General features: G+C 45.7%; 1 protein-coding gene and 1 non-coding gene across 4 annotated transcripts in view; one reads left to right on the top strand and one right to left on the bottom strand.

The window, feature by feature from the left end:
* The window catches only part of LOC123754599 (galactosylgalactosylxylosylprotein 3-beta-glucuronosyltransferase P), a 117,293-nt gene that overhangs the window by 33,466 nt on the left and 60,122 nt on the right, over positions 1 to 23,705 (bottom strand). The gene's annotated exons all lie outside the window — the stretch shown is intronic.
* On the top strand, positions 11,920 to 12,001 carry TRNAS-AGA (transfer RNA serine (anticodon AGA)). The gene has a single exon. It is a non-coding gene; the product is annotated as a tRNA-Ser (tRNA).

Here is a 23,705-nt window from a genome sequence, read left to right as displayed (position 1 = left end):
GCCACTCACTAACTTGTCCAGCCTCGCCACTCACTAACTTGTCCAGCCTCGCCACTCACTAAGTCCAGCCTCGCCACCCACCAACTTGTCCAGCCTCGCCACTCACTAAGTCCAGCCTCGCCACCCACCAACTTGTCCAGCCTCGCCACTCACTAAGTCCAGCCTCGCCACCCACCAACTTGTCCAGCCTCGCCACTCACTAAGTCCAGCCTCGCCACTCACTAACTTGTCCAGCCTCGCCACTCACTAAGTCCAGCCTCGCCACCCACCAACTTGTCCAGCCTCGCCACTCACTAAGTCCAGCCTCGCCACCCACCAACTTGTCCAGCCTCGCCACTCCCTAACTTGTCCAGCCTCGCCACCCACCAACTTGTCCAGCCTCGCCACCCACCAACTTGTCCAGCCTCGCCACCCACCAACTTGTCCAGCCTCGCCACCCACCAACTTGTCCAGCCTCGCCACTCACTAACTTGTCCAGCCTCGCCACCCACCAACTTGTCCAGCCTCGCCACTCCCTAACTTGTCCAGCCTCGCCACCCGCCAACTTGTCCAGCCTCGCCACTCCCTAACTTGTCCAGCCTCGCCACCCACCAACTTGTCCAGCCTCGCCACCCACCAACTTGTCCAGCCTCGCCACTCCCTAACTTGTCCAGCCTCGCCACTCACTAAGTCCAGCCTCGCCACCCACCAACTTGTCCAGCCTCGCCACTCCCTAACTTGTCCAGCCTCGCCACCCGCCAACTTGTCCAGCCTCGCCACTCCCTAACTTGTCCAGCCTCGCCACCCACCAACTTGTCCAGCCTCGCCACCCACCAACTTGTCCAGCCTCGCCACCCACCAACTTGTCCAGCCTCGCCACCCACTAACGTGTTTCATTACCCTTTAACACCGGAAAGTTTACCCACAACACCCTCCCCATTTCTACATGGTAAGTCGTTCTAGAATTAATTATTCCCTCTGCAACAGAAATAGGAAACTGCAGCTATGAATGTATCAGGATAAAGGTACGCGAGAAGGGACTCTTTTGTTTTGTTTTTGTTTAATGGATTTGGGTACGTTGATGATATATTTGTGTGTGTGTGTGTGTGTGTGTGTGTGTGTGTGTGTGTGTGTGTGTGTGTGTGTGTGTGTGTGTGTGTGTAAATCACGAAAATTAACACGTGATGAAAAATGTGACAGTGTCAGACCACGGAGGAAGAATTGAAACAGGAATTTCCTTAAGTACTTTCGTATATTAATATATCTTCAGAAGGAATTATATATATATATATATATATATATATATATATATATATATATATATATATATATATATATATATATATATATATATATATATATATATCCCCAGGAAGCAGCCTGTACAACTGTCTCACTTCCAGGTACCTATTCACAGAGCTCTGGGGGCCGTGGTCCTAAGAATCCGGGTTCGATTCCCGGACGAGGCAGGAAAAAAAAAATGAGCAGTTTCTTTCACCTGATGCCTCTATTCACCTAGCAGTAAATAGGTACCTGGGGAGTTAAACAGCTGCTACGGGCTGCATCCTGGGGATGTGTGTGAGAGAAATATGTTGTAAATATGATAGAAGAAATATAGGTCGGGAGACGGAACATAAGATAACCGACGGTTAGAAAGGCCAAGAGTCCAAGAGCTAACAGCTTAATTCTGTAACCAGAAATAGTAAATACAAATACAAAATACACACACACACACACACAGGTTCAGGAACCTGTACACCTGTTGATTGACGATTGAGAGGCGGGACCAAAGAGCCAGACCTCAACCCCCGCAAGCACAACTAGGTGAGTACACACACACACACACACACACACACACACACACACACACACACACACACACACACACACACACACACACACACACCAGTGAGCGCCATAAACAAAATGCCACTCTAGGGATCGATGGCCTCGTTAGTCGGCTAGGGTAAGAGAGTGGGGAGGGACGATGTGTAGCAGGGAGGAAGGGACGGGGGATGGAAGGGAGGAAGGGACGAGGTATGGCTGCATGGTATGTGAGACAGGGAGTGAGCGGTTGCGTGTAGTTCACTCTCCATTCTTTCTCTTCCCACAGCCTTTATAACAACTACACTTTCATAGATAAAGACACTGTGGTGACTGTACTACCATTGGTATTTCATGCCCCATTTTCTCAGTTCTCTGGCTGCTTTGTTGTCTCCTCAATATGTTGCCCAGTAAGTTCCTCTCTGGGACTTGTGTCAGCTTCGCTCTCTGTGTTCCCCTCACAACTTCTCGGGTACATTGATTCCCAGTCAGTTAGGCCATGTATGAAATCCCCCATTATTAGCAGCTTTGCTATATATTTAAGGGATTTTTCTGTCCCGCATTTCATCTATATTTTTCTTCTGCGTTTTTGTATTTTTTGTGGGTTTTCTGAGATTCACTGCAAATAGAATTTATTGAATTTATGAATCAAATTGAATTTATTGCAAATTAATGACACAATCACTTTTTCTCTTTTCTCTGAATTGCTTTCTTCAACATGGTCCGCATAACTGGCATCCATCAGAATACCGATTTCTTCAAAACTCCTTTTTTGACAAGCAGTGCCAGCCTCAAGCCTCTCTGTTTTATGTATCTTCTCGTATTCCCATATTGCTTGGGGGAAAATTGCTTCGATGATATTTTCAGTGATTTTAGTTTCTACTATTGCTATTACAACTGGGTTTGTGTCATCAGTCCTTTCTTTCAGTTCATCCGCTTTAATATTCCATCAGCATTAGTGTATCAGATTAGGCTCTTCGTCGTTACCCTTATCTCTACAGCGCTCCCAGCCTGGGGGCGGATAATTGGGTTGGTTCCGGCGTAGGTAAGAAAATAGAGGGAGCTAGTGGATGGAGGGGAGAGCTCCGGAAAAAGAGGAAAATGAAGTAGTGATGATTGGTGGCGTAAGTGGTAATGGGAATAGAGAGGGTGGTGGACATATGTTGGTGAGAGGGAGAGGGGTTAAGAAGGAGAGTGGGGGAGGTAGATGGTACATGATTGTTCGGATGGTGTTAGGTTTGGCTGGAGATAGGATATAAAGATGTTGAAGCCCTAGTTAATTACCCTCCGTCAAGACTGTTTTTATTATAACTAGATGTCTTCTTGTTTACATACGCGGTGCGATTTTTGGTTTACTTTCCTGACGTTCAAGTTCTTGGTCATCTATGGCCTTGAAGCTGTGGATGGAGGTGGCTTCCACGACTTCTTGCATTATACTCCCCTTAAAGGCCATCCGTGCAGGGTACGAATATTTTCTTACGTGACTTCCACTTCCGTCTCCCTGCCCCCATCCACACCTGCGTCACCTGTCTAGTCCTCCCTCCCCGCCCGTCTCCCTGCCCCCATCCACACCTGCGTCACCTGTCTAGTCCTCCCTCCCCGCCCGTCTCCCTGCCCCCATCCACTCCTGCGTCATCTGTCCGCTCATTGTGGTCGATATAAACTGCATCGATCCGTAGTCCACATGGGAGAGAATAGTGGAAGGAGAGGCAAGTAAGAATGGAAGAATGGACATTAAGGTTAACAAACACTAAATAATATTATATATATATATATATATATATATATATATATATATATATATATATATATATATATATATATATATATACTCTATATGCATATTTACAGGTAAAATCGTAAAATTTGCCCTACTACGAACCCTCTTTTGACGCGACTTAAACAAAAGTAATTCCAGCCTCTCGGCACCAGCGTTGCGTGTGGCGGCCACACCTTAAACGTCCTCACCCACACGCACCTCGTCTCCGGCTTTCAGTTACTTGGATATAAAACAAAGCCGAGAAATGTTAGGACCCATAATTCCGGTGTATTGTTCCACGGGGACACGATTATACCCCCAGATACCCTGCCACACTCTAATTTCTCACCCAGCTACGTATACAGGTCCAACTTTTGTTAACCAAATAGCATGGGGGTGGGACCGGGGTGGATATATAGTTAATAGGCGCAAACAGATGTATTGTGCTGTTAGTTTTTCGACTTGGGTGATGACAGGTGAGGTGAGAGGTATATATATATATATATATATATATATATATATATATATATATATATATATATATATAGTGCTGTGAGGTGTGAGGGGTTGGTTGTGCTGTGAGGTATGGTAGTGTGAGGTGTAGTACTATGTACCACTATCGACATTACGACTAACACCATCATCACTATTACCACCATCGACTGCATCATATATATAACGGTCAAATTACCGTTGTAATTATGGGTTAAATGACAGAAAATTAAATAATAACTATTTGCAAATCATTTATTCAGCGCCGCTAATGATGGTTCCCAACAATTCTCGCCTGCAACCCACCAAGGAAAGACGTGTTTATAAAGCTTGCTTTATATAAAGTTTGCGTTGCACAAAGCTTGCTATACACGTGAAGTTTGCATTAATTAAAAATTTGCTTTATATTATTATGAATGTTACATTAGGCTTCCTTTATATAAAGTGTGCTTCACATAAAGCGTGTTTTACATAAAGTTTGCTTTACATAAAGTTTGCTTTACATAAATTTTGATTAATATAATTTTTTTATTTAAAATTTTAATTTAATTTTTTGTTACAGAGAGCTTGTTTATATAAATATAGCTTTCATCACAGAAAGCTGTTTATAACGTTTGTGTTTGATTAAGCTTGCATTATATAACATTTGTTTTAGATAAAGCTTGCTTTATATAAAGCTTTATTACATAAAGCAACTCTTCACTCCAGATGGTCTACTAATCTCTTTCTTTCGGTCTTAATCTGTCTGCTTTTGTATATATTAACAGGACATTGGCATTCTTTCAACTTTCTGGCAGTTCACCTGCTTTCAGTGGTTCGTACCATGATAAGGGGTCAGCACAAAGCTTCCACTTGCATTACTATAAAGCTGGCTTTACATAATGCTTGTATTCAATAGATAAGATGACTGTACATAATGCTTGCATTCAATGAAGCTTGCTTTACATAATGCATTCAATAAATCTGGATTTGCATAATCCCTGAATTTAATTAATATAGTTGGTTTATCATAATGCTTGCGTTCAATAAAGTTGGTTTTGCATAATGCTTGCATTCAATAAAGATGGATTTATATATAGATTGTAGGATAAAGCTTGCATTGTATACTGCTTCCTTAGCATAAAGATTCCCTCACTAATTCTGAATTCTTAACAGTTGAGTTACATAAAGCGAAAATGTTTTCATTACATGAAACTTGCATTATATAAAGTTAGTGGTACACGGAACTAATGTTACATAGAGCTTGCATTTCTAAGACTTGCGTTACATAAAAGATTGCGTTAGATAATATTTTACATAATACTTTCACTACAAAATTTGTAATGCATATACTCTTGCATTACATAACGTAATGATTGGTACATAAATCTTGAGTTACAAAAGCTTGCGTTATGCAAAACTTGCGTTATTTAAAGCTTGTTGCATATTACGAATCATTACACGTGTTATCACAATGTTATCATCACTATAATGTTATCATCATGTAATATTATCACATATAGCTTGGTTAAATAATGATATCCTTATAGACAGCTTCTCTTTCGCGAAAGTCGCGATAAAGATTTTTAGCGACATGTTAAGCTCTTGTTACTGAAGGCTTGAACTACGGGATAATTAACATTATTATTCCTTATGCATAAAACTTCAGCTTTACGATCTCTATACACTGAATGCAGTTGATTCACTTGAAGCTGTGAGCTACGAGACCAATATTTCTACTACGAGGACCCTAGCTCGGTCGCACACGCATTTTGCATTACACGAACCTTAACTGCGTCAACACAGGATGTTTAGAATTACACGAACTATAGTTGTCTAACACATGTATTTTGGCGCTACTATTCTTCTAGTCTGCGTATCATGCATCACGAAGCAAGGGTAATGATCATTCACCTGGTCAATACTCACGGTGCTTGCGCATGTCAGCGACTCGGGGCAGAGAGAGAGAGCAGGGGTGGACTGAGAGAGTGAAGCCGAGGACACGAAGAGCGTGCCCACTTCGATGCTTACTCTTCAGCCTCTCCTGCAAGAGTCGTCGCTGCCGCGCCTGTAGAGAGCTCGGCCATCATACACGTGACACGTAAGGCTGCAACACACACACACAAACACACATATACACCGGGCGACCTCTATAGTTACCACTCAGCGTATATCTCTGTTATAGACAATCATTGAAACGAAAAGCTCACAATCATCTGTTCATCACATGAGAATTCGATCCAATATAATGGATAGTTCCATATCGTTTACAAAGTCAAGTTGCTGTCGCCGGTTCCAGACCGTTTCCAAAGCGGATTTGCTTTTGTCAGTGCCAGACAATCGTTCATTAGAGACGGATTTTATTGCAGTCGATGACTTATTACTTTTTCGATTTTCCAGCGGTTTTCCAGGTCTGGATAGGGAAGGAGAGTGAACTATTAACTTCACATGTTCACATAGGATTGGTTATTACGCGGTAATCGCATTCCTGCCCCTGTAAGTGGTTGTTAGTGGGACTGTTGTGGGGCGGCGTGGCAACTAGAGATATGACAAGGGACGAAATATCTTTGTAATCTCTCTGAGCTTCTTGAGATCAACAGTGGCATCCCAACAATGTTGCCAGTACGTAATGGGAGTTGACCTATTAGACTCCTGAAGAGGGACCAAGAAGGCCGAGGCCTTGTTCCCCGCCTCAGCAGCCTGCTTCTTGCCAGACTAATTGGCAGATGTTTCGTACAACAGAAGTTTACTTGATATTTAGACTTTCATCTAAAAGCAATTACACAAATAATTATAAATAGATGGAACGAATTTAGGTAACAGATTGAGTTGTAATTTCCCTGGCACCATACTAATGAAGTCAATTTCGCAGAATTGATACAATCAAATAGCATACATTATTAACTGAAATATACAACTTTTAAAACAAATTATCAATGGAAAAATCAATATATACAATTTAATTATTTTAAATCTATTGTAAAATAATTTCTTAATTGAGAATTGCATCAGCCTATCCACTTGGGCTGGACGGTGGAGCGGCGGTCTCCCATTCAAACAAGTCGGCGTTTAATCCTGAACTGTCCAAACGGTTGGGTACTAATCCTTTGCCCCCGTCCCATCCCAAATCCGTATCCTGATCCCTTCAAAGTCTTATATAGACGAAATGGCTTGGTGATTACTCCTAGACTCCTTGGTGCATCTCCCTAAAGCCATTGTTACGGGTTTCGACTTGGTTCAATAGTTTCAAGACTTTGGCCATATCTTCCCTGTTGATACCATTCATTCAACTCAATCCCTCGAGCATGTGATCAACACGCACTTGGTCTCTCAATGGAATGCAAGTCGAGCCTCCTCAACGTATGCTCGTATGGAAGGTCCAAAATACCGGGGAATCAATCAGTCTGATCACCCTGTGCTGGATTTCCTCCAACAAGCAAAAACATTGTTTTAAGTCAATTCTGTCCACTTTTTCTTTCAAAAAACAACACGTTGCCTTAAAGACCAATAGCATGAAAGGCGGAGAGCCCGTGAGTTAACACTCAATTCTGCAAGACCATTGAGACGCGTACATGCACACCAACTCGTGAACTAACTTCCTAAATCGCGTGGAACAAAAATACTCTCTGCCCCAAATCTTCTCGCAGAACTAGAACTTTGGCGAAGTTGGGGGGATGGTGGGGGAGAGCAAGCTGTTGTTTGCTACCAGCGGCGGTTCTCCTCACTGAGGACACATCGATCTCTGTCTCTGCTGGACACCAGTATTGAGTCCACCCTGCCGGTGATCGGACATAAGTAACGGAAGGTTGTGAAGCCTACATACATACATCCATTACTTTCCCACACTCATGTTGTGTGTGTGTGTGTGTGTGTGTTTGTGTGTGTGTGTGTGTGTGTGTGTGTACACGCATTTCATCGACCCCTTGAGCAAGCTGGGATTGCGCCGTGATAATTTCGGTCCTGTCTTCATCAGTGTGAGAGGGTGGTGCCTACATGTTTTTTAATCTGAAAGCACATTATATCCCACAGCTGGTAGAGTGGTACAGTACAGGGCTTCACTACGGTCAGCCAGGCTTGAGGCGTTCAGTGGTCATGGAGTGGATATTGTTAAATGTTGTTTGTGGATCATGCAAGCCTCTACACATAGTGAAGTATAATATTAACAAACACTGCAATAATAATGATAACAAATGAACAATATATAAGTTCATTTGTTCATATAAATTCAACAGCCCGTTCTCTCGAGTTGCAAGCTGTGAGATGTAATTCTACGCAAACAATTTTCAAAAACTGAAAATGAAAAATTTACTGAACATTTTCATTCACTGAATATTTTTTTCTTCAGTGAATGACCCACCAGCGAGTTCGCAAGAAATTACAAAGGGACCAAGGGATGAAGATTACAGAGAGATAAAAAGAGAGGAGGAAGGAGCAATATTGAGAATTCAATCAAGTGTAAGATAAAAAGTTAATCCCTGAGTCCTGAGAGGAAAGCGAGAGAGAGATTTAAACTGTGTCCACCAAATTGTAAACAGCATTTTTATATACGAGGTATCTTTATTAATATATGTTCTTTAATAGCGCCTTTATTTTGAATCCCAAGGCTAGATGTACGTTGGATGACACCTGATGGTGAGCCGTAGTCAACACGGGGAGAACAGTTTGGCTTTCTTAAACACTTGGAGAAGTTAATACGAGCGACAAATCTACACTGATGGGTCATCTAATGGTGCAGCATACACTGTAATTAAGAATAATGTCTTTCAACGCAGAAATGAAGAAAAAGCACGTATTGAGAACTATGCCTCTTCAACGCAAGCAGAGCTAACTGCCATTGTTATGGCGTTAAGATTCCTTGAACGAAACACTAATGGTGCAGTGATCTGCACTGATTCAAAAGCAGCGTTACAAAGCCTATGTAAAAATCGGGCAGAAAATCTTGCGATAATCGCTGAAATCAAGAGAGCTTGTAAGGGTAATAGCCAACCAGGGAAGAGTCAAGTTTCTGTGGCTCTCCTCCCATGTTGGAATATGTGGGAATGAACGAGCAGAATGTGCTGGCTGCTGAAGGTGACCATATTGAATACTTCATACCCAAGACTCTTCTACAAATTAGAGGTATTATCAGGCAACATCACCGTGATAAGGTAACTGAGCAAAGGAGGATAGAAGGACAAATCAGTGAAGATGTACGCTAGTACAACATGGTTGCAGCTCGCAATCCCAATCATTATGGGATTATTACGAAGAGGAGGTGGCCGCGGGAGAGAATCAGTAATAGCGAGAATCCGTCTTGGATACAAATATCCATGGAGATTTAGAATGGAAACAACAGTTGAGCAGCGGAGCTGCAGAATCTGTGACGAGAGTGACGGACACCGCCTTGACCACTATCTGAGAGACATTAGGAATATGTGCAGAATAATAAACCCCTACATTGTCAGAGTTAGGAAAACACTATTTGTCAAATATTGATACTGTTCTTAAAAGATTCCCACATTTTGCACCCGAGAGATAACGTAAGATAACAAGATATACACCTGCAAGATAACTTCAGTGAGGGTTGACAAATGTTAATCTTCTTATTTGAGAAGCTGTTCACTTGAGACAATTAAGCAAGTCCCAGCTGTGTTTGGGTACAAGTGACAGGATGAACAACCCAACGGGTTTTCCTCCTATTGGGAGTGTTGTACATACTGCTATGGCGGTATGTCCACTCACAGGATGAGTGGCGCTGTCCAATAAACTCGCCCCTTGGGAAAAATTAAATTAAATTAAACACAAGCTAGGAAAACACACATGCAGTAACGACAGCCCTTTGCTGGAGAAACTGGTTCCCAAGGATCCGGCTCCTCAAGCACATCGTAGGGGAAAGAACTCCTTAAGCTTATAGTAAGGAAGAAGGAAACGAATATTTGCATGGTGGTAGGCTTGACAGCTATTCTTTATATCTCATTTTTCTTTCAGTGTCACGGGAACCCCTTTCATAAGTATTAAGGTGACCGCCTCTGTCAGTACCGAGGGGAATTTCTCTCCTAGTGAGAGCCGTCGTGGCTGTCTCAGTTATGTTGATATGAACTCTGTTCCTCAGGAATCGTGGCACTTTGTCAACAATGTGGCAGCTACGGTTCTCTCATCCAGAAGAGTGGCTACAATACTTCCCTACATTCTCGCGGTAGGATGGTAACACACTCCTTCTCTATGGCTGGTGAAATTGGAATGATGTTAGAATTATATAGTCAGTTTTAGGTAAGGATTTATCTAACATGAAAATACCCAAACCGCAGGGGAATAGGGCTCTGATGAAAAGGAGGACCTCAGGGCTTATCCCTCTCAAGCCTTCCTGCAAGACTTCAGGGTCCTTTTCTCTGCCTACCCGCCGTCTTCCCCTATTTTCCTGCACCCTCAACCCTGCCTTCCCCTCGTCAAGATCCACCTGGAGCCCTTTCCCCTTGTTTCCCTCACTTCCTTCCCCTGGAGTGCGGCTCCAGCACGTGCCGGCCATAAAACAGCGAAATGACAGTTGGTCTGTATGGATTACTGCCCTCCAGAGTTTAGGGGGGGCGGGGGCGACGGTATGGGTGCTGCTGCTGCTGCTGCTGTTCGTCACTGCTCTGAATATCGTGTTTGTAAATGTTGTATTGTTACACAGGACGGCAAGGGTACTGTTGCTCTGTTATACGGTTTTGTGATCGAGCGCCTGCCACGTTCAAGTACGTTTATTGAGACAAGAAAAAATACTGTACATCCCAAAGGGATAGAGTAGCTTAGGCTATTTCTACTCCCATGTATCACAAACTTATGTAATATATATATATATACCATATATATATATATATACCATATATATATATATGTCGTACCTAGTAGCCAGAACTCACTTCTCAGCCTACTATTCATGGCCCGATTTGCCTAATAAGCCAAGTTTTCCTGAATTAATATATTTACTATAATTTTTGTATTATGAAATGATAAAGCAACCCTTTTCTCTATGTATGAGGTCAATTTTTTTTTATTGGAGTTAAAATTAACGTAGATATATGACCGAACCTAACCAACCCTACCTAACCTAACCTAACCTATATTTATAGGTAAGGTTAGGTTAGGTAGCCAAAAAAAGCTAGGTTAGGTTAGGTTAGGTAGGTTAGGTAGACGAAAAAACATTAATTCATGAAAACTTGGCTTATTAGGCAAATCGGGCCTTGAATAGTAGGCTGAGAAGTGCGTTCTGGCTATTAGGTACGACATATATATATATATATATGGTCTCATCTGTCGTAAGTCACCGGGAAAGATTGCCAGACATGAAGCAGTCAATGACATCATCAAGAGAAGTTTGGCTACAGCTGGGTGCCCAGTACAAAGGGAACCTCAGTTGTGCAGACCTGAAAACAGTCACAAACGCCTAGATGGAGTCACCCTGCAGCTATAGTAGGGATGGTAAGGAGGTCGTGTGGGAGTACACGTGAGCGTCTACATTGGCTGATACCTATCTACCTTACAGCACAGCTGAGGGAGGCGGGGCAGCCACCTTCAGGGAGACCCAGAAAACTAACAAGTACAGAGACCTAGAACGTTGTTATAGGTTCGTGCTGATAGGCTCTGAGACTCCTGGGCGTCTGGGGTAAATGTGCGCTTAAGTTCCTAAAGGAGGTGGGTGAGGAACTCAGTGGGAAAACTAAAGACTCAAGAGCGGCCCGTTTCCTGTTCCAGTGCCTCAGTGTCGCGGTCCTAGAGTGGAAATGCATGCTGTATCTCGGGCACGTACCCAACCTCCGAAGAGCTGGATGAGGTCTTCGAACATTGATTGTTATTTGTGTGTTTTCTGTAAACTGTAGAAAATTTGTATATACATATACAGTACACACACACACACTTCACTGAAAGCAGTGATGGCCGAGTGGTTAAGGCGTCTGACTAGAAATCAGATGGGATCTTCCCGCGTAGGTTCGAATCCTACTCACTGCGAGAACGCTGGTTTTCTTGCGACACTGTTGACACAATAATGAAGATGGATAATGTTTTCTCTAGCGCTGGGTGTTCCCTCTGGAGCACCAGTAGGCTCAGAAGGCTCTGGGGGTGCCGTCTGGAGGTGCCCAGAGGGCGAGGGTGTCCCCCTGGGAGTGCCATATGGCAGGAGTGACAGGTGATGCTTGCGAAACCCTGAAATTAGTCTTTGACACGGGTGGTACCCGAACAAGGGGACACAGGTGGAAACTGAGTACCCACATGAGCCACAGGGACGTTAGAAAGAACTTTTCAGTGTCAGAGTAGTTAACAAATGGAATGCATTAGGCAGTGATGTGGTGGAGACTGACTCCATACACAGTTTCAAATGTAGATATGATAGAGCCCAGTAGGCTCAGGAATCTGTACATCAGTTGATTGACGGTTGAGAGGCGGGACCAAAGAGCCAGAGCTCAACCCTCGCAAACACAACAAGGTCGAACTACTAACCCTTCCCAGGATGCAACCCCACAATAGTTGCCTAACTCCCAGGTACGTTTCCTCTGTTAGGTGAACAAGCACATTAGGCGAAAGGAATGTTGCCCAACCACTTCTTTCCCGCACGAGAATCGAACCCGGGATTCCTATTTTAAGTCGAGAACAATGCCAACTGTACTACACGACCCTATTATGAAGGATATGTTGTTTTGAATGTGTTGTATATGCTGTAAAGGTTGTGTTTCGTATGAGTAGTGGTTGACGTGCAGGTTGTGTTGCGTGCAACAGTGTGTTGTGATGTGGCTGAATTGTATATGTTGACCAGACAACACACTAGAAAGTGAAGGGACGACGACGCGTCGTCCCTTCACCTTCTAGTGTGTGGCCTGGTCAACATACTTTAGCCACGTTATTGTGACTCATCGCCTGCGTATGAATTGTATATGTTGTGATATACTTCCCACGCATCGAATGACAAGTATTTGTAACGAAAAGACAGAATGGATATAAAAGAAAATAGTCATACCTGTCAAAAAATATTAATTGAATTCAATACTAAGCTTACCAAAATACGACAGAAAGAAGAACTGGGCTGCTGGGTAGACTGCATTTTCATAGACTGTCGAAAAGCATTTGACACTTCCTCAAAAAAAAAATATATATATATATAGACTTGGTGGAGCAGGAGAGGCAAGCTGGGACGACACTGAGCTATGCCAGGGGATCGAGTACCCGAAAGGACAGAAAACAACATTCGTAGTCAGAGTGGAGGGTTCGAGTTGGATGGATGATGACAAGTTGGGTCCCTCTAAAAGCCCGGTCTTGGAACCATAGCAGTTTCTAATTGATCGTTAAGACCTGCACCGCTGAGACGAGCTCGTATACATGTCAATGTTCGCAGATGACGGACTGCTAATGAGCAATGTATGCTGTGTATACTCTAATAAATATGTTGTGGGGTGTATACCATGGAACGTGTTGTGTTATAATTAGTGTTGTGTATACTATATGCATGCTGTTTATATGATGCTGAATTTTTTTTAGATGTACATAAAGGCTTTTGAATGCAATGTATATGACAGTTTCTGAAGGGCACTGTACAGCTGGTCTTATAAAGCGGTGGATGACTTCTGGAGTTTACGGGGAGCACTATACGAGGAGTCTTATTAAGCGGTTGATGACTACTGGAGTATGTGACTGCTTATCTACTTCGTAACTGTTATATATTGCATTTTCAATAATATATAGTGAACGGATGAACGATGTCTGTAACGTTCACTTATAGTAAAAAGAATGATTATAGATAATTATATATTACTCATTCTTCCCCCCCCCCTCCCTATGAGAACGAGAGATGAGGTGATGATGTGTGTATGCGAGAGTTATACTTACGTTGATTATATACATTATACTCTGTGCCCAATATAATATTGACAGACTATTCATATTCTGATGTGTGTTCTGTTACGTTCCACCGATATAACACAGATAATACATGTTCTGGTAGACTACTTTTTTGGTCATATATATACCCCACGTACTTCCAGTATACTTCCAGTATACACACGTGGTATACTGCATCATGTCTTGAGGTAGAGGTGTGGTGGTGGGGTGTAGTGGGGTGTGGTGGGGTGGTGTAGCTAGACAACTCTACCATCAGAGTGAACTCTAGAAAGCAAACACTGCGAGCGTGTTCTGATGATCGTTAAAATAGCCCGTGTTCTGCGAATGACCTGGCCATGCGAGTCTGTCTGTCTGTCTGTCTGTCTGTCTGTCTGTCTGTCTGTCTGTCTGTCTGTCTGTCTGTCTGTCTGTCTGTCTGTCTGTCTGTCTCTCTCTCTCTCTCTCTCTCTCTCTCTCTCTCTCTCTCTCTCTCTCTCTCTCTCTCTCTAATATCACCTATTTGTGTTTGCCGGGGAGTTGAACTTCGGTTCTTTGTTCAAGACTTTCAACTGCCAATCACCTGGGGTACAAGTCCCTGAGGCTATTGGGCTCTATCATATGTACATTTCAATCTTTATATGCAATCAGCCTCCACCACATCGCTTCCTAATGCATTCAGTTTGTTCTACAAGGTGAACAGGAGAATCAGATGAAAGAAACTCTGTCTATTTGTTTCTGCCTCTGCCGGGAATCGAACCCAGGCTCTTAGGACTACGACCCCAGAGCCCCGTCCGCTCGGCCGCGAGGACCTGTGTATTTGTGTGTGTGTTGGGGGAAGGGGAAGGGGGAAGGGGTTGGGGAAGACAGAAGGTTGAGGTTTATACCGTCCTGTCAAGGACCTATACCCAGTATCGTGTGTGTATGTCCTTGTAATAGCACTTTCTCTGTAACTAGCTGACATTGTATCTATAAGGTGTGAAGGATAGAAGAAATTGTTTATGTAATAATCTAAGATGAGGTCTGATAAAGACCTTTTGTGCCCTCTGTAATGCTTTTGCGCTACCGCTCACAGGATGAGTATGGGGTGCACAATAAACTAGCCGCCTTCGGCGGCAACAATCAATCAATCAAAATGTCCAGTCAAGTCCCTGACAGCATGTAATAAATACAGCTTGACTGTCGAGAACTGAACTGACAATTTACCACACAGTCGACAAGGATGGAAAAACTCGACCTTGACATAAACATTACTCACAGACTTGCATTTTAGATAAGAGAATTTCAGAATCATTCTGTCTAATGTTAGCATAAAATCGATTAAAGAGAATTATGTCAGCACGCTTAATTACAGCAAGTTGAAAATATGCGTGAACTGGCGAGATGTACTTGCTTAGCTAAATGAATTGTGGGGGTTCAGTCCCTGAGCCCATTATGTGCCTCTGTAACCCTTTCCACTACCGCCCACCAGATGGGTATGGGGTGCATAATAAATGAACTAAACTAAACTAACTAAACTGTTCTTGGTGATAAAGGACGAACGAACAACATTACCAACACGAGCCAGGAAACACGACTGGACTAATCCGGTTAGATAGTGTTCTCATGACATTCCATTCTGATTTAAAATTGCATTACTCTGACGTCTGTGTCAATTACCCAGCCGGTCTTCACGACAAATTAAAAGTAAAATATTGAACTTTCAATGCAAATAATTTCTATTTACTATAATATGATATACCTCTTTTATATTGAATTTGTACGTTTCTCCTTCTGATGGGATTTACCCATTATTATCGTCGTTATGCAGTTGCAGAGTCTGCCTCGGCTTCGGTCTATAGGAGATTTCGTCGCTGAGTCTGCCTAAGCTTCAGGAAACACAAGTTCTGGTCGTGGAGTCTGCCTAAGCTTCAGGAAACACAATCTCTGGTCGTGGACTCTGCCAAAGCTTCAGGAAACACAATCTCTGGTCGTGGACTGTGCCAAAGCTTCAGGAAACACAATCTCTGGTCGTGGAGTCTGCCTAAGTATATAAGTCTACAGCTCTATAAGCTCCACAACACACTATGTTATTATGGTTACATATTCATATTCTACATGATGTACCAACGTCATGTCATCTATACTTCATTCGTTACTTATTTTACGTTCACGTTAGCTCATTAAAGCATGGAACCTAAACAGGCCGTTAGTATATGTTATCACACCCACGACTTCCCTTACTAAAACATTTATTCTTTCCTCAGAATTGTTTTGTTTTTTGTCAACAAACACTTACGTGTTTTTATAGTGTAGACTGTCCTCGTATCCCAGCGCCTATCTTGTCCTCATATCCCAGCGCCTATCCTGTCCTCGTAATCCAGCACCTATCCTGTCCTCGCATCCTAGCGCCTATCCTGTCCTCGTATCCCAGCGCCTATCCTGCCCTCGTATCCCAGCGCCTCTCCTTGTCCTCGTATCCATCCCATGTGCAATACAGTCCTATTGATTTTCCACATTCACCTCATAATTTCGTCTCCTTTCACTCACTTGATCAGCGCACCATCACGACAGCTGCTACGCTGTCAGAGTTGCAGACCTGCCAATGGGGGAAAAGTTTGTCTCTGTTACAATGGAGATTTGCAATTGTCTTCTATGTCTCTGCCCGTCTGTCCCTCTCCAACAACACAACCTCACTACACCCTGGCTGTATGAACTACACAAATACTGTAGTAACCGTATGTTCCTCCCTTGTATGTCTTACAAATTATTAAATGAACAAATCCCCAAGGGCCGTGTGATGAGGATTTAAGGGCCGCCCTTGTGGATTTGTTCATTTGATGCATCACGCAATTGGGATTTCTGTGTGTTACAAGTTATTCTTATTATGATGTGCTTCATCAGGCATCACGCGGTGTCTAATAAGGCGTCACAGATGCTGGTATATTGCCTTACCAGCGGTCCCAGCTGCAGTATACAGTAACTTTAGTTGCGGGAAGTTAGTGGAGCGTGCTGGCTGGCTGGTTGGCTGGCTGGCTGGCTGGCTGGCTGATTGGTTGGTTGGCTGCTGAGGCTAGGCTGGCTGGCTGCTGAGGCTAGGCTGGCTGGCTGCTGAGGGTAGGCTGGCTGGCTGCTGAGGCTAGGCTGGCTGGCTGGCTGGCTGGCTGGTTGGCTGGCTGCTGAGGCTAGGCTGGCTGGCTGGCTGGCTGGTTGGCTGGCTGACTGGCTGACTGGCTGGCTGATTGGCTGGCTGGCTGGCTGGCTGGTCCTAGCTAGTGTTGGGAGGTAGACTGGTAGAGGTGGGTGGCGGTTGGGAGGGGGATGAGGATGAGCCACGGCTCTTGGGTCCTGCCTCGCATTTCACAACCGACTGTCATATCTACATGTTAAAGCTGTATATGAGCCTGACAGCTGAGTTGACAGCGCTTCGGATTCGTAGTCCTGAGGTTCCGCGTTCGATCCCCGGTGGAGGCGAAAACAAATGAGCAGAGTTTCTTTCACCCAGATGTACCAGTTCACCTAGCAGTAAATACTTACCTGGGACTTAGACAGCTCCTACGGTCTGCTTCCTGGAGGTGTGTAACCAAAAGGAGGCCTGGTCGAGGACCGGGCCGCGGGGACGCTAAACCCTGAAATCATCTCAAGATAACCTCAAGAAGAAGATGGAATTAGCCTCTACAACTTCACTTCTCAGACCATTCCGTTTGCCCACGATCGAGGAAGCGGTGTGTGCGTTTCTGTGTGTTTATAGCTTTTTTTCGTTTGGTATTTGGCCTCTCAGCCGCACGAGGGCTACTATATAAGACCCTGACACCGAGGGCTACTATATAAGACCCTGACACCGAGAGCTACTATATAAGACCCTGACACCGAGGGCTACTATATAAGACCCTGACACCGAGGGCTACTAAATAAGACCCTGACACCGAGGGCTACTATATAAGACCCTGACACCGAGGGCTACTATATAAGACCCTGACACTAACTTACTGACTAACCAGCAAGTATACTTTAGACCTGAACGATGTCCAGAACTAAATTAAAAACCCCTCAAGAGTGTATACATCTATGCCTGCTACACGTGTATTTGCGGTAAGAGGGGGAGGGTGTGGGCACGTATATGTGTCCTCACCTACCCGCACCTGTAGGAGGAGAAGCACCACCTGCTGGGTAGCGTATGGCAATGACTCTGTACCTTAATTGCTTCTTATCACACCTGTCCTTGAGACTGTTTATGGAGTTAACCTCGATACCTCGCCTGTCCAACCACTTGAGCTGGACGGTAGAGCGATGGTCTCGCTTCATGCAGGTTGGCGTTCAATCCCCGACCGTCCAAGTGGTTGGGCACCATTCCTTCCCTCCGCTCCATCCCAAATCCTTATCCTGACCCCTTCCCAGTGCTATATAGTCGTGATGGCTTGGCGCTTTTACCCTGATAGTTCCTTTCCCTTCGATACCTCGCCCCTTGCAGCTCCAATTGCTCAGCGTGCAGCTTATAGCTTATCGATACAGTATAACTTGCTTAGGTCACTGAATTTTGGTGTGATGTGTATGAGCCTTTTTGTCCCTCTTTAAACTTTTCCACTATTATACTCACGGGATAGGTATGGGGTTCACTACCGCTCATCTGATGGGTATGGGGTCCACTACCGCTCACCTGATGGGTATGGGGTCCACTACCGCTCACCTGATGGGTATGGGGTCCACTACCGATCACCTGATGGGTGTGGGGTCCACTACCGCTCACCTGATGGGTATGGGGTCCACTACCGCTCACCTGATGGGTATGGGGTCCACTACCGATCACCTGATGGGTGTGGGGTCCACTACCGCTCACCTGATGGGTATGGGGTCCACTACCGCTCACCTGATGGGTGTGGGGTCCACTACCGCTCACCTGATGGGTGTGGGGTCCACTACCGCTCACCTGATGGGTGTGGGGTCCACTACCGCTCACCTGATGGGTATGGGGTCCACTACCGATCACCTGATGGGTGTGGGGTCCACTACCGCTCACCTGATGGGTATGGGGTCCACTACCGCTCACCTGATGGGTATGGGGTCCACTACCGATCACCTGATGGGTGTGGGGTCCACTACCGCTCACCTGATGGGTATGGGGTCCACTACCGCTCACCTGATGGGTATGGGGTCCACTACCGCTCACCTGATGGGTATGGGGTCCACTACCGCTCACAGCATGCGTATGGGGGCTGCATAATAATATATAAACGAAACTAAACTGATTTAAATTATATTTCTTACTGTTATATAATAACTATTACTCTATATCGAAAACGCGCTTATAAAGTATAGCGCGTTTCGCTAAAAACAATTCAGCTTGATAATTCGTTCCGAGTATTTAAAAGACAATAAAACTGAAATCACATCGATGGTAAGACCACGTTTACTTGGCTGTGGGCATCGCACAGGCGTATAGAACAGCACTAAAACGATCATGCTGGGTCGACGTTCGATCCCCGATGGTCAAAGTGGTCTACTGTATCGTTCCTTCATCCTTTCCTCATATCTCAGGTCCACACACACATCCCTTTCGAGTGTTATATAGTCAAACTGGCTGATTAACCCTTTTCCTGATCATTTCCTATGTATTCTCCCACATAAGAATTAATATTCTATACAGCAGCAACGTTTGAGAAATAGAGGAAGCGATGTTTGTCAACTGTTCGGTGAACTGGTCGTCTACGGCTCAGGTGTTATAGTGTGTGTAGATTGGGTACGAGTCTATCAAAATATTTTCCAGAGGTTGACTCCAGAGACAGCGATCAATTATACAGTTCGGTTGTAGCTGGAAGAAGCGGCCAACTTTAAGGGCAAACCCCTAACTGCTGGAGGTTAGCGACCCACTATAGAGGTCGACCTTAACTGGAGGCAACGAACCACACTATAGAAGTCAACTCAAGATGGAGGCAACGAACCACTATAGAAGTCGACCCAAGCTGGAGGCACTGAACCTCTATAGAGATCGACCCTAGTTGGAGGCAACGAACCAATAAAATGGTTGACCCAAGCTGGAGGCAACGCACCAATATAGTGGTCGACCCAAGCTGGAGGCAACGCACCAATATAGTGGTCGACCCAAGCTGGAGGCAACGCACCAATATAGTGGTCGACCCAAGCTGGAGGCAACGCACCAATATAGTGGTCGACCCAAGCTGGAGGCAACGCACCAATACAGTGGTCGACCCAAGCTGGAGGCAACGCACCAATATAGTGGTCGACCCAAGCTGGAGGCAACGAACCAAATACAGTGGTCGACCCAAGCTGGAGGCAACGCACCAATACAGTGGTCGACCCAAGCAGGAGGCAACGCACCAATACAGTGGTCGACCCAAGCTGGAGGCAACGCACCAATACAGTGGTCGACCCAAACTGGAGGCAACGCACCAATACAGTGGTCGACCCAAACTGGAGGCAACGCACCAATACAGTGGTCGACCCAAGCTGGAGGCAACGCACCAATACAGTGGTCGACCCAAGCTGGAGGCAGCAACACCAGAGGCATAATCGTCCCCACTATAAAATATTCAGCTTTACGGCTTAGTGTCGGAGGGACGAAATCAACGCAATGTATCAATATATATACGAACTTGGGTTGAAAAAAAAGACGTGAGGAAGAAGAGGGACTGGGGGGGGGTGGAGGAGGAGAAAGGGAGGAAGAGAGGAAGGGGGATACAGGATGGGAGGAGAGAAGATATGTAGGATAATAAATAAATAAATGGCAGGAAGGAATAACGATGAGGTGAGAGAAAGGAGGCGAAGGAGATAGGGGTAGGAGAGAAGGATGGATGGATGGATGGAGGGAGGGAGAAGAGGGAGGGAGAGAGAAGAGGGAGGGACGGAGGTAGTGAGGTGAGGAAGGGAAGAAAGAGGAACGTAGCAACAAGATATCAGAGCAACACAGGAAGAGGAAAGCAGGATTAAAGAGGACGTGCAGTTATGTCCACGAGACAGGGCAGACTAAACCAAAACAGTGTAATGACGCTCTCGTCGCGCTGAAATGGTTCATCACACTTCCCCCGACCTCGAGTACAAGAATGTTTCTCTCAGCGCCAGTGCTTCCCCTGAGAGCCTTAAATGTGACACGAAGTCTGCTCACGTACAGAATCGGCGCTAGGACTGAGAGAGAGAGAGAGAGAGAGAGAGAGAGAGAGAGAGAGAGAGAGAGAGAGAGAGAGAGAGAGAGAGAGAGAGAGAGAGAGAGAGAGAGATTATAGTGTTGCGTCGTGTCAGGCAACGTTCACAAACTCCCAAATTTGCTCCACAACTTCCAGAATGTGTTCCATGTCTCTGGTTCTCTCACAACAAGCACCACCATTGGTATAAGCCGTCCATTCCTTCATATCGTGTCGCTGAATGTAACAGTGCTGTAATCTGGCCACAAGTGCCTGTACCAGCTGACTGCAGATGACACCGGACTTCCACACGCGCCGACTGTATCAGTATTTTGAATCTAATAAATCAAAGACAAATTTATGATTAATGTATAAAGTGTTACTAGCTGTCATTATTTGTTGTTGTTAAAGATTCGCTACCCGGAACAAAGTTCCAAGTAGCACGGACTATGATGAGCCCGTAGCTGTCATTATTATTATCAGGTGTTCAGATAAGGTGAAGCTATAAATGTAGAGATGCAGGCTGAGGGCTGATTAAAATCTTGAGTGTTATTTGTAATCTTTTTTGCGTTACCGCTCACAGAAGGAGTATGTAGTGCACAACGAACTATCTGCCTCCGGTGGCAACAATCAAACCAATTAACCACTGCACAATATCAGTCTGGAACTCAATTAAATCACTCTCACAACCTTCCTCTAGTGCTTTCCTCTCATCACTCTCTCTCAGCGCCACATTTCCCAGCTCTCTGGTCCCAACAGCGTCTCTCAGCACCGCCCTCTAAAAGTTATCAGTTCCCCTGAAACATCATTACTAGTTTTTTTTTTTACCTTTCGAATGAAAATGTCTTTGTCCAAACGCTAGCGACCTCAATTTAACGAGACCCGCACACCATGTTAAGGAGAAAGGCTAGTACTGGGCTGAAGGGTGGAGGGCTGAGACTGGGTGGAGGGCTGAGACTGGGCGGAGGGCTGAGACTGGGTGGAGGGCTGAGACTGGGTGGGGGGCTGAGACTGGGTGGAGGGCTGAGACTGGGTGGAGGGCTGAGACTGGGTGGAGGGCTGAGACTGGGTGGAGGGCTGAGACTGGGTGGAGGGCTGAGACTGGGTGGAGGGCTGAGACTGGGTGGAGGGCTGAGACTGAGTGGAGGGCTGAAACTGGGTGGAGTGCTGAGACTGGGTGGAGGGCTGAGACTGAGTGGAGGGCTGAGACTGGGTGGAGGGCTGAGACTGGGTGGAGGACTGAAACTGGGTGGAGGGCTGAGACTGGGTGGAGGGCTGAGACTGAGTGGAGGGCTGAGACTGGGTGGAGTGCTGAGACTGGGTGGAGGGCTGAGACTGAGTGGAGGGCTGAGGCTGGGTGGAGGGCTGAGACTGGGTGGAGGGCTGAGACTGGGTGGAGGGCTGAGACTGGGTGGAGTGCTGAGACTGGGTGGAGGGCTGAGACTGAGTGGAGGGCTGAGGCTGGGTGGAGGGCTGAGACTGGGTGGAGGGCTGAGACTGAGTGGAGGGCTGAGACTGGGTGGAGTGCTGAGACTGGGTGGAGGGCTGAGACTGAGTGGAGGGCTGAGGCTGGGTGGAGGGCTGAGACTGGGTGGAGGGCTGAGACTAGGTGAAGGGCTGAGACTAGGTGGAGGGCTGAGACTAGGTGGAGGGCTGAGACTGAGTGGAGGGCTGAGGCTGGGTGGAGGGCTGAGACTGGGTGGAAGGCTGAGACTGGGTGGAGGGCTGAGACTGGGTGGAGGACTGAGACTGGGTGGAGGGCTGAGACTGGGTGGAGGGCTGAGGCTGGGTGGAGGGCTGAGACTAGGTGGAGGGCTGAGACTGGGTGGAGGGCTGAGACTGGGTGGAGGACTGAGACTGGGTGGAGGGCTGAGACTGAGTGGAGGGCTGAGACTGGGTGGAGGGCTGAGACTGGGTGGAGGACTGAGACTGGGTGGAGGGCTGAGACTGAGTGGAGGGCTGAGACTGGGTGGAGGGCTGAGACTGGGTGGAGGACTGAGACTGGGTGGAGGGCTGAGACTGAGTGGAGGGCTGAGACTGGGTGGAGGGCTGAGACTGGGTGGAGGACTGAGACTGAGTGGAGGACTGAGACTGGGTGGAGGACTGAGACTGGGTGGAGGGCTGAGACTGGGTGGAGGACTGAGACTGGGTGGAGGGCTGTGTGAGGATGAGGGATATAATCCCTTGTGTAACTGTTACTCTTTAAACAAACCTCACCTAACTTAGCCTCACCAATCCTAACCCAACCTAACCTAACCCAGCCTAACTAAACCTATCCTAACCTCACCCAACCTCACCCAACCTTATCTAACCTAACCCAACCTATCCAAACTTAACGATAATAAGAGACAAGATATTGTGTTTTATTTATTGTCCCCCAGGGTGTGTGACGTCACTATGACGCCACAATGTCGCTACAGGTTTTGATTGATTGATTGATGAATATTAAGCCACCCAAAAGGTGGCACGGGCATGAATAGCCCGTAAGTGGTGACCCTTTTGAGCCGTTACCAGTATCAAGAGCTGATACTGGAGATCTGTGGAGTAGGTTTTGGACCCTAATAGTTCAGTGTTATATCAACATTCTTTGCCCAGATTTTCCCCTCGGAGGGAGGGAGAGGGGGGGGGGGAGAAACAAAAAGAATTTATAAGGGGAAAGCGCCAAGCCATTACGACTATATAGCACTTGGAAGGGATCACGATAAGGATTTGGGATGGGACAGAGGGGGAAG

This window comes from Procambarus clarkii, chromosome 18, assembly GCF_040958095.1.
Source record: "Procambarus clarkii isolate CNS0578487 chromosome 18, FALCON_Pclarkii_2.0, whole genome shotgun sequence".
Taxonomy (NCBI): domain Eukaryota; kingdom Metazoa; phylum Arthropoda; class Malacostraca; order Decapoda; family Cambaridae; genus Procambarus; species Procambarus clarkii.
The sequence above is the reverse complement of the archived record's forward strand: the minus strand, read 5'-3'. Positions and strand labels throughout refer to the sequence as shown.